The sequence below is a fragment of the Lactuca saligna genome, chromosome 5 (genome assembly GCF_052625555.1).
Source record: "Lactuca saligna cultivar CGN05327 chromosome 5, ASM5262555v1, whole genome shotgun sequence".
NCBI classification, from domain to species: Eukaryota; Viridiplantae; Streptophyta; class Magnoliopsida; order Asterales; family Asteraceae; genus Lactuca; species Lactuca saligna.
The window spans coordinates 190,400,803-190,408,688 of NC_136421.1; the positions used below are offsets into that span (position 1 = coordinate 190,400,803).

At 35.2% G+C, this 7,886-nt stretch overlaps 1 long non-coding RNA gene across 1 annotated transcript; it reads right to left on the reverse strand.

Moving 5' to 3' along the window:
- Window positions 1–999: 999 nt before the first annotated feature.
- On the reverse strand, window positions 1,000–4,690 carry LOC144998785 (uncharacterized). The gene is made up of 2 exons (XR_013660429.1): window positions 4,317–4,690; window positions 1,000–1,155 (listed from the first exon to the last, which is right to left on the reverse strand). It is a non-coding gene; the product is annotated as an uncharacterized LOC144998785 (long non-coding RNA).
- Between the last annotated feature and the right edge of the window lie 3,196 nt (window positions 4,691–7,886).

The following is a 7,886-nucleotide window of genomic DNA, read 5'->3' on the forward strand; positions in this document are numbered from 1 at the left end:
ATTTCCTCTTCGAGACAGCGGATGCGGATTATGTTGACTCCAGAATTGGCATCAATCTCCATGACTCGGTCGATGCTGCTCGACCTTGTTCATCATTACGGGCTATTCAGCAGATGATGACGGGTAGAGCTCGATCCGTAGAGCAATCTTTGCTGAGGTTGTAAAAGCTTCGGTCCCCAAAGTAAGGTAAGGGTTGACCCTGTTCATCGCTCCAGCGATTCAAGTTGGTTGCCCACAAGGGTTTAGGACCTAGAAAAGCTGGTCGGGGGTTGTTGTTTGGGGCTTGACCTACTAGTGGTAGGTTGTTGACTTCAGGCTCAGAGTCAGATCCATCAGAAAAGCCTTCTGCTTGATGATCATCTGAAAGGATTTGGTGCTCATCATCAGACTCTGCCTCAAGCCATCCAACATTTCCATTGGGTGGAAAGTATGGGTCGCCATGATGGAATCCAACCATTTAATCTACGCGAGAAGAGAGGCATAAGAATCTATTGTATCAATAGTTTGTAGTAGCACAAAATACTCCTATAGTATTTTAAGTTTAATGTTATGTTCTAGTGTTCTCATTGTGGTATTGTTGGTAAGATTTTAGACTTGTTGTAACCACACAATTACACTTAGGCACATGCTAGTCAACCCTCGGATAATATAGTTGATTAGGCTATATCTTTCCAGTTTTGACTATATGTCTCTAAGTCCACCCGTGTTGTTCAACAACCGTAATTCTTTTGTACTGTCCTAGTGACACTGATTTTAGTATGAATGTAGACTTGTATACTTAATTAAATATTTTAGTATTTAAAGTATAGACTCTTGGTCAGAGTATTTTAATCCCAATGTATTTAAAGTTAGTATATCTTTTATGGTTTGATATACTCAATTCACTATAAACAATGCTCTGATACCAATCTTTCACACCCCAAAACCAAGAACGGCGGAAACGTTCTGGGGCGGAGGACATCATGTATAGTATCACAACACAGTATAACAGTAAACAAGTAAACAACATCATCCATTGCATTAAATATATAATTTTAATACAAGCGTGTTCCGTACAGTTATAGACACCAAAAATTGTAAATCAAAATAATAAGATGAGTCTTGAATGCGCTCCATCTTCTCAAAAGCTGGCCTCGATACCTGTCTACTGATGACCTGAGAATACAAGTTATTTTGAAAGAGTTTATCAGCATTAAGCTGGTGAGTTCATAAGTATTTTAGTGTCGGTGGTTGTATCAAAATGTTTGAACGTAGTTATATATACAAGTTTGTAAACATTGGTAATATAAGTACGTGAATGTTTGTAAGTGTTTGTAAAAGCTTGAATCTCTTAGAAAAACCTATATTTTCCATTAAAAGTAGCCTTCTACCAAGGCGTAACTGTTTTGTATGTTCGTTTGCTGTGAAAGTGTGTAATTTTCCCCAGTGTAACTATCATTCTCAAAATATAGTTTGTACATTAATGTTTAAGTGAAAAGATCACTAAATATGTAAGGGGTAAATTAATGTAGTACTGTAGTGTTGTATTATAGGAACTACTGTTGTACTAACTACCTTAAACCGGATTTATATTAAGGTATCTTGTGATTAATTGTACCATACTATCGACTGGATAAACAACGACAAATGTAGGTCGTAAAATGAAATGATGTTTGTCACCCGCAGACCTGCAGGCCCGGCTGTAGCTAGCAGCAAGGTGTAGGATAATCAATCCAGTATAGATCTTTACGCAAACTCACGCTCTCCCTTCAAGAGACTCTGGCTACAAAACGGGTCATGACATTGAAGTCATGCTCCGATTCGGATAACAATGGTTAATGTATTCATGTATATTTAATGTAATGTTACTCGTATTAGTATCGTTGTATATGTTCTCTTTCTAGTATAGTTGTATGTGTTCTCCTTCTAGTATAGTTGTATATGTTCTCTTTCTAGTATCGTTGTATATGTTCTCTTTCTATTATAGTTGTATATGTTCTCTTTCTAGTATAGTTGTATATGTTCTCTTTCTATTATAGTTGTATATGTTCTCTTTCTAGTATAGTTGTATATGTTCTCTTTCTAGTATAGTTGTATATGTTCTCATAGTAATAAGTATTGACTCATGAATGAACTGACTCATTGATCTAACAATAGTATATGTATGATCCTGTGTTACCCCGATGGTAACTTTCAAATAATGTAACTAGTATGTATGAATATGGAAGAACTTTTATGTCTATATACGTATACATGATATATAATTAATATTGAAACGACCTTCGGACGGCTACCCTATATCCCACCAGACCACATCCAAATCGAGGAAAAAGAAATAGGGTGTGCGGCCTTCCTAAGCCTTTTTAACATTTCTTATATAACTATACATATACGGGCATGCAATTTATAATAAGTGTAACAAGGTTTAAGTAAAAGTATTTGATAAGTGAAAGAGTTTGTAAAATAGTTGGAAGTAAAACAGCTTTCATAAACAGTTTGAATAGTAGTAAAATCATTGGTTTTGTAGTTATTAATCACATGTGATTGATGTAATAACTATAAGTATTCAACTTGTATCCCCCCCCCCCATAAAAGCATTTAAAACATTTAAAAGTATTTCAAAGGTTAATTAAAGGGGTATGAACTCACTTGTGGTGAGTGGATTGGATTGAAATGTCGGGTACGGTGCTAGGTGACAAATGAAGACTTGTACACACGCACGAGCCTAGTTATCATATAATGAACATATATATAACTAATTAGCCAAATTATAACTAATAAATTAAGTTAGGACACCCTAGAACATGAAAACACTTTGTTTCAAGTGTTAAAGATCACAAGGATTGCATCCGAGTGTTGGTAGGGCAAAACTAGTGTGTTTGGAGTCCAAGGGTAAACTCCCTTGGAGTTTACGGTTTTGGTGGTCAAGACTTAGAGAGTTTACGGCAGCAAACTCTAGAGTTTACATTCATAAGCTCTAGTCTTAAAGTCCAAGTGTTGTTTTGTGGTTTAGCAAGCCATTTAAGTATTTCTACTAAGTGGTTTGGCCTTTGGAATGGACTAGGGCAACAAAAGTTTACGGCCTCATGGAGTTTTCCTTTGGGTTCAAAAACCATAAACCCATATGGAAGAGTGTATAGCCATGTTTTCAAGTCCCTAACACAATTAGGTAAGTGTATAAGCTAGTTTATAAGCCTAAGGAAGGAAAATAACCCATTTAGACATACTTTTGGGTGTTCATGGTTTTGGGAGATCCCCAAACCGTAAACACCTATATTTGTGGGCATTTGATGTTTTTCAAGGCTTAAACACAACAAAGGAAGGTTTAAACATGTCAAGGATGGTTTATACATCAAACTAGGGCTTAGATAAGGACTTAGGCACACTTTGGTGCATTTTATGGTGTTTACGGCCCAAGCATCTCCTTGGACCGTGAACACCTCTTGCCTAGTGTTCTTGACATATTTTATTGGTGTTTAAATGTAATACTAGCTTAGAATCACTCAAGGATAGAAGCACTTACTATTAGAAGGCTTGATTTGAGCTAAAAGGCCAAGAACACTTAGTGTGTGTTCTTGGTGTTTTGGAAAATCTAAACAAAAATCGGAAATGAATGGATGAATAGATGCACAAACACTAGATTAAGTGTTTTACTAACTTGAAATGGTTAGAACACTTAAAAAATTGAAGATTTGGAATTAAATCTTGGATGATACTTGAGAGAGTTTTTGGAGTTTACTCTTTTGACTATTTGGGGAGTAAACACAATAACTAGTTTTTGGGGTGTAAACTCATACATATGTATGAGTTCACGGTTTTTAGGTGAATTCTAAACCCAAAACATAAAAGTTTGGTCGGGTGTATCTAATACGCGAAGTGTTTGCGGTTTTCAAAAATCAAAACCCGAGACGACACTTTCTTTCACCCGTTCGCTTAAAAATAATATTAAAATAATCAAACGAACTTTATATTTCTTAAAAATAAGAAATAAGAAATAATGATATTAATTTATGATACGAAGTGGTTGACTTTTAGGGTTTGACCAAATGAAAATTTCGGGTTGTCACAGAATCATAGTTTCGTGTAAAATAAAATTCAAAGTGAAGTCGAAAACACCTCAATAGCAAAAGGAAATTTTAGGTGGTTGTAGCAATCACCGATGTCTACAGCGGTAGGGTTTTCGCATGCTTTTGCTGCGCATATTCGTCTACCTTCAACTATAGGATATAGGATATAGTCTTCTTCAAGTTTATGTAAATAGGATATAGTATATTCCATTTTTTGAAATTAGGCGTCTCTCCATCCATAATTTTCTGTTTCCACGATCAGCAACATACCTTTCATTTGTTTGGCGAGGGGATCGTCTTCCAAAGAAGAAATGACGATTATGAGACGAGAAATGAGAATACAATGATGGAAATTTTCGAAATTATGGAGGAAAGGAGGTCTATGAAAGTAGATGAAAGTGGTTTCCGATGAGGGGACGAGTGAGGCGGATTAAGGTGCAGACAAGAAAATCGGAGAAGAGTGTAGGTGGTCTGATGGTTATGAAATTTCGGCGGTGGTTCAGTGGAGGTCACGTGATTCGGCGGAAGTCCAGTGGTCTCAATGGTGATGTGAAGAGAAAGATGAGAGAAACATTGGGACGGGTGGGTATTATAAAGAAAAGATAAATGAATGGTTTAAATTTGTTCTCAATTGTTCTCCTTCTAAAAAATATTCTCATTTGAATATATATATATATATATATATATATATATATATATATATATATATATATATATATGATATTGAATGCAGTATTACCATTTTGAAGGCAACGTGTGTTCGGGATCAAATTAAGGGTAAGGAATATCACAGAGAATCTATATTCTGGACCACATATAATAGGATTTGCAACATCCGTTTTTTAATAATAAATATAATTAACTATAATTTCACAGCCTTATATTTGTGGATATTGGGTCGTTTTATTAGATACATGGAATGATAGGCTATTTGCCATTTATTTTCTTCTTTTTCAAAGGTCTACAGCACTTCTATTTAGATAGTTTTCTTGTCTTTTATGCTTCGAATTCTATTCCGACAAATAATTGTAATTTGACAGATTCATTAAATTTCTGAACATTTTATAATAATTATAAAACAGAAGGTATATATCTATCATCTTATAAAATAGAGTAAATTACAGTAATGGTCGTTGTGATATGCCAAAATTATGAAAATTCGTTTCAGATGTTTTGTTTTGTTTCATCACTGTGCACATAAGTTATATTTCGTTGCAACTTTCTTATAATTTTGGCACACAGTGCTCCGAGGATCCTGAGGAGATTACAATTAGCCGTGTGAGAATATGTTAATAGTGTTAGTATAATTATGTATATGATTCGGTATTGTAATTTAATATAGGCCCATTACGATAGTATTAGCCTAGTCAAATTGAATATCACTATTTATATGGTATGTTAATGAGATGAGATTGCATGGGAAATTAAACCCTCGTACCTACACATACCATCATGACTCGCGACATGCTCAAACCCAGCCCCTTTACCGAAAAACCCTATGGCATCTCCAACATTTGTGCCTTAATTCCTATCCTTCTTGATTATGATCGCATGAACTATGAGGCCTGACAAGAACTCGTTGAGACTCACTATTGCGGGTTCGGTGTCACCAACCCTCTTAAGCCTCCAACGGACCCAACCTCCTCCAACACGGAGGAATGTGAGCACATTGATGCCATTGTAAAGAGTTGGATTTACAACACTTTATCTCCCTCTCTCTATCTCCTTCTCTCCTTCAGATGCCTCTAAAAAGGAAAGCTATAGTCTATGGACTATCGACTATGGATCCAACTTGGATCACTGCTTCCATCCAACAAAGACTCACATGCTATTCAACTCGATACAAAACTAAAGTCTATTACAATGAGATATGAAGAACGTCAAAAAAGAGCTCATATGCGAAAGTTATGGTTGTTCGAATATCTGCGAGAAAACACCTGTACTGTACTGGTGATGTGGCAGCACCAGCGTGTGCCGTGTGGCCAGGTCGCTGACCCCTTCTTCCGAGACAAGGTGATGTGGCCCAGGGAGCGAGCGACACATGGCACCGTGAAACGGTGACACATGAAACTTTATAGAAGAGGATGAGGTGGACCGATCTACACATGACACGTGGCACAAAAGGAATAGACCAACAAGGCTTGAGCATGCGGTGCGCCCAGTATTAAGTGCGATGCATACCATGTTGCAGCCTATAAAAATGCCTTCGAAAATTTACTCATTTCTCACACAAATCTCCCAAAAGCTCTCCCAAACAACCCCAAAACTTCAAATCCCCATTTTTAGTAACTTTTGAGTGCTAATAGCAATGCTCTGGAGCATCAAAGAACCCAGCGAAATAGAGTTTTCGGTTTCGGCATTTTGTCTGCATAATTTCTCTGTTTTCGCTAAAATCTCTGTAAATTAAACTACACTTATTTTATTTCAAGTGTAACTTATATTTATATTCATATTTGTTATCATGGAGCTATGAATAAGCTTATTAGTAATTCCAAGTCCTTATATTGATTGATCTACTTATGAGGATGATGTTTAGGCTGGATTTAGTAAGGTGTTTAAAGTGGAATTTCCAAACATTATATCTGTATACCAAATGAACCCTACCACCGATATGATCCTACCTGGTTATTCTTTACTTGATAGATCTTGATGTAGACATTAGGATTACTGAAGAGTCTAAACTATCATTCGTTGTCAGGAATGTAAGACTAAGACTTATAATGTGAAACTAGGTCACATCAGAGGAAAATATAAAGTGCCAATGCGAAGTTTTGCCCAAATTCTGAGGCATCCACTTTTATCAAGTGAGTGCATAGTCCATTTCATGAACATGATTTTAATACAAGTATTAATTAAAGTATTAAATATTCTTAAAAGATTTTATAAGTGAGGTATATGCTTATTGCTTGTAATATGTGTTAAAAACGTTTTTTTACGACATATCATATAGGAACCAGATATGTTTCTATATGTATTAACACACACACACACACACACACACATATATATATATATATATATATATATATATATGTATGTATGTATGTATATATACTATTTCATGATAATAATAATAGAAGTATCATTAGAGAGAAGGATAAAGGCTCATTAATACCTAAATAGTCTGCGTTAAATATACACTGAAGTAGGATAGTGTTGCCTAAGCAGAGTTGGTACTAAGTGTTGAGCATTGTGGTCTTACTGAGAGATAATATAAGACTTGAAAAGGAGGCTTAAGTTTAATTAAGATGGATATTGGGTCACATCTTCTTTGTGAGATATGAGTAGAGGGTAGAAATCTGACATTTCTGATCCGAGAGTATGGATTGGATTTAGTCATTCATTACTGATCCGAGAATATGGATTAGATATAGTCATTTATTGCTGATTCGAGATTATGGATTAGGTATAATTATTCTTTCCTGATCCTATATATATGGATTTTACACATTCATTTATTCATGATCCAAGAGCATAGATTAGGTAAAGCCATTCATTCTTGATCCGAGAGTATGGATTAGGATCAAGATGTGAGGATCGGTGGGATGAGGTTGATTGCCTGTATGAGATGTATTTGTGTTAATGATCTTGCAAAATTTAAGATATATATATATATATATATATATATATATATATATATATATATATGTATGTGTGTGTGTGTATATACATACATATATATATATATATATATATATAATTAAAACATTGTGGGATTAAAAAGCCTATGTCCTCACCATGTTTCCCAATCTGACCCACTCAGTTTGTTTGTATCACAAGTAGCGGTACAAAGGTACATAAATGATGAGAGATTTAAGGAGATGTAGATTGTCAGTCTAA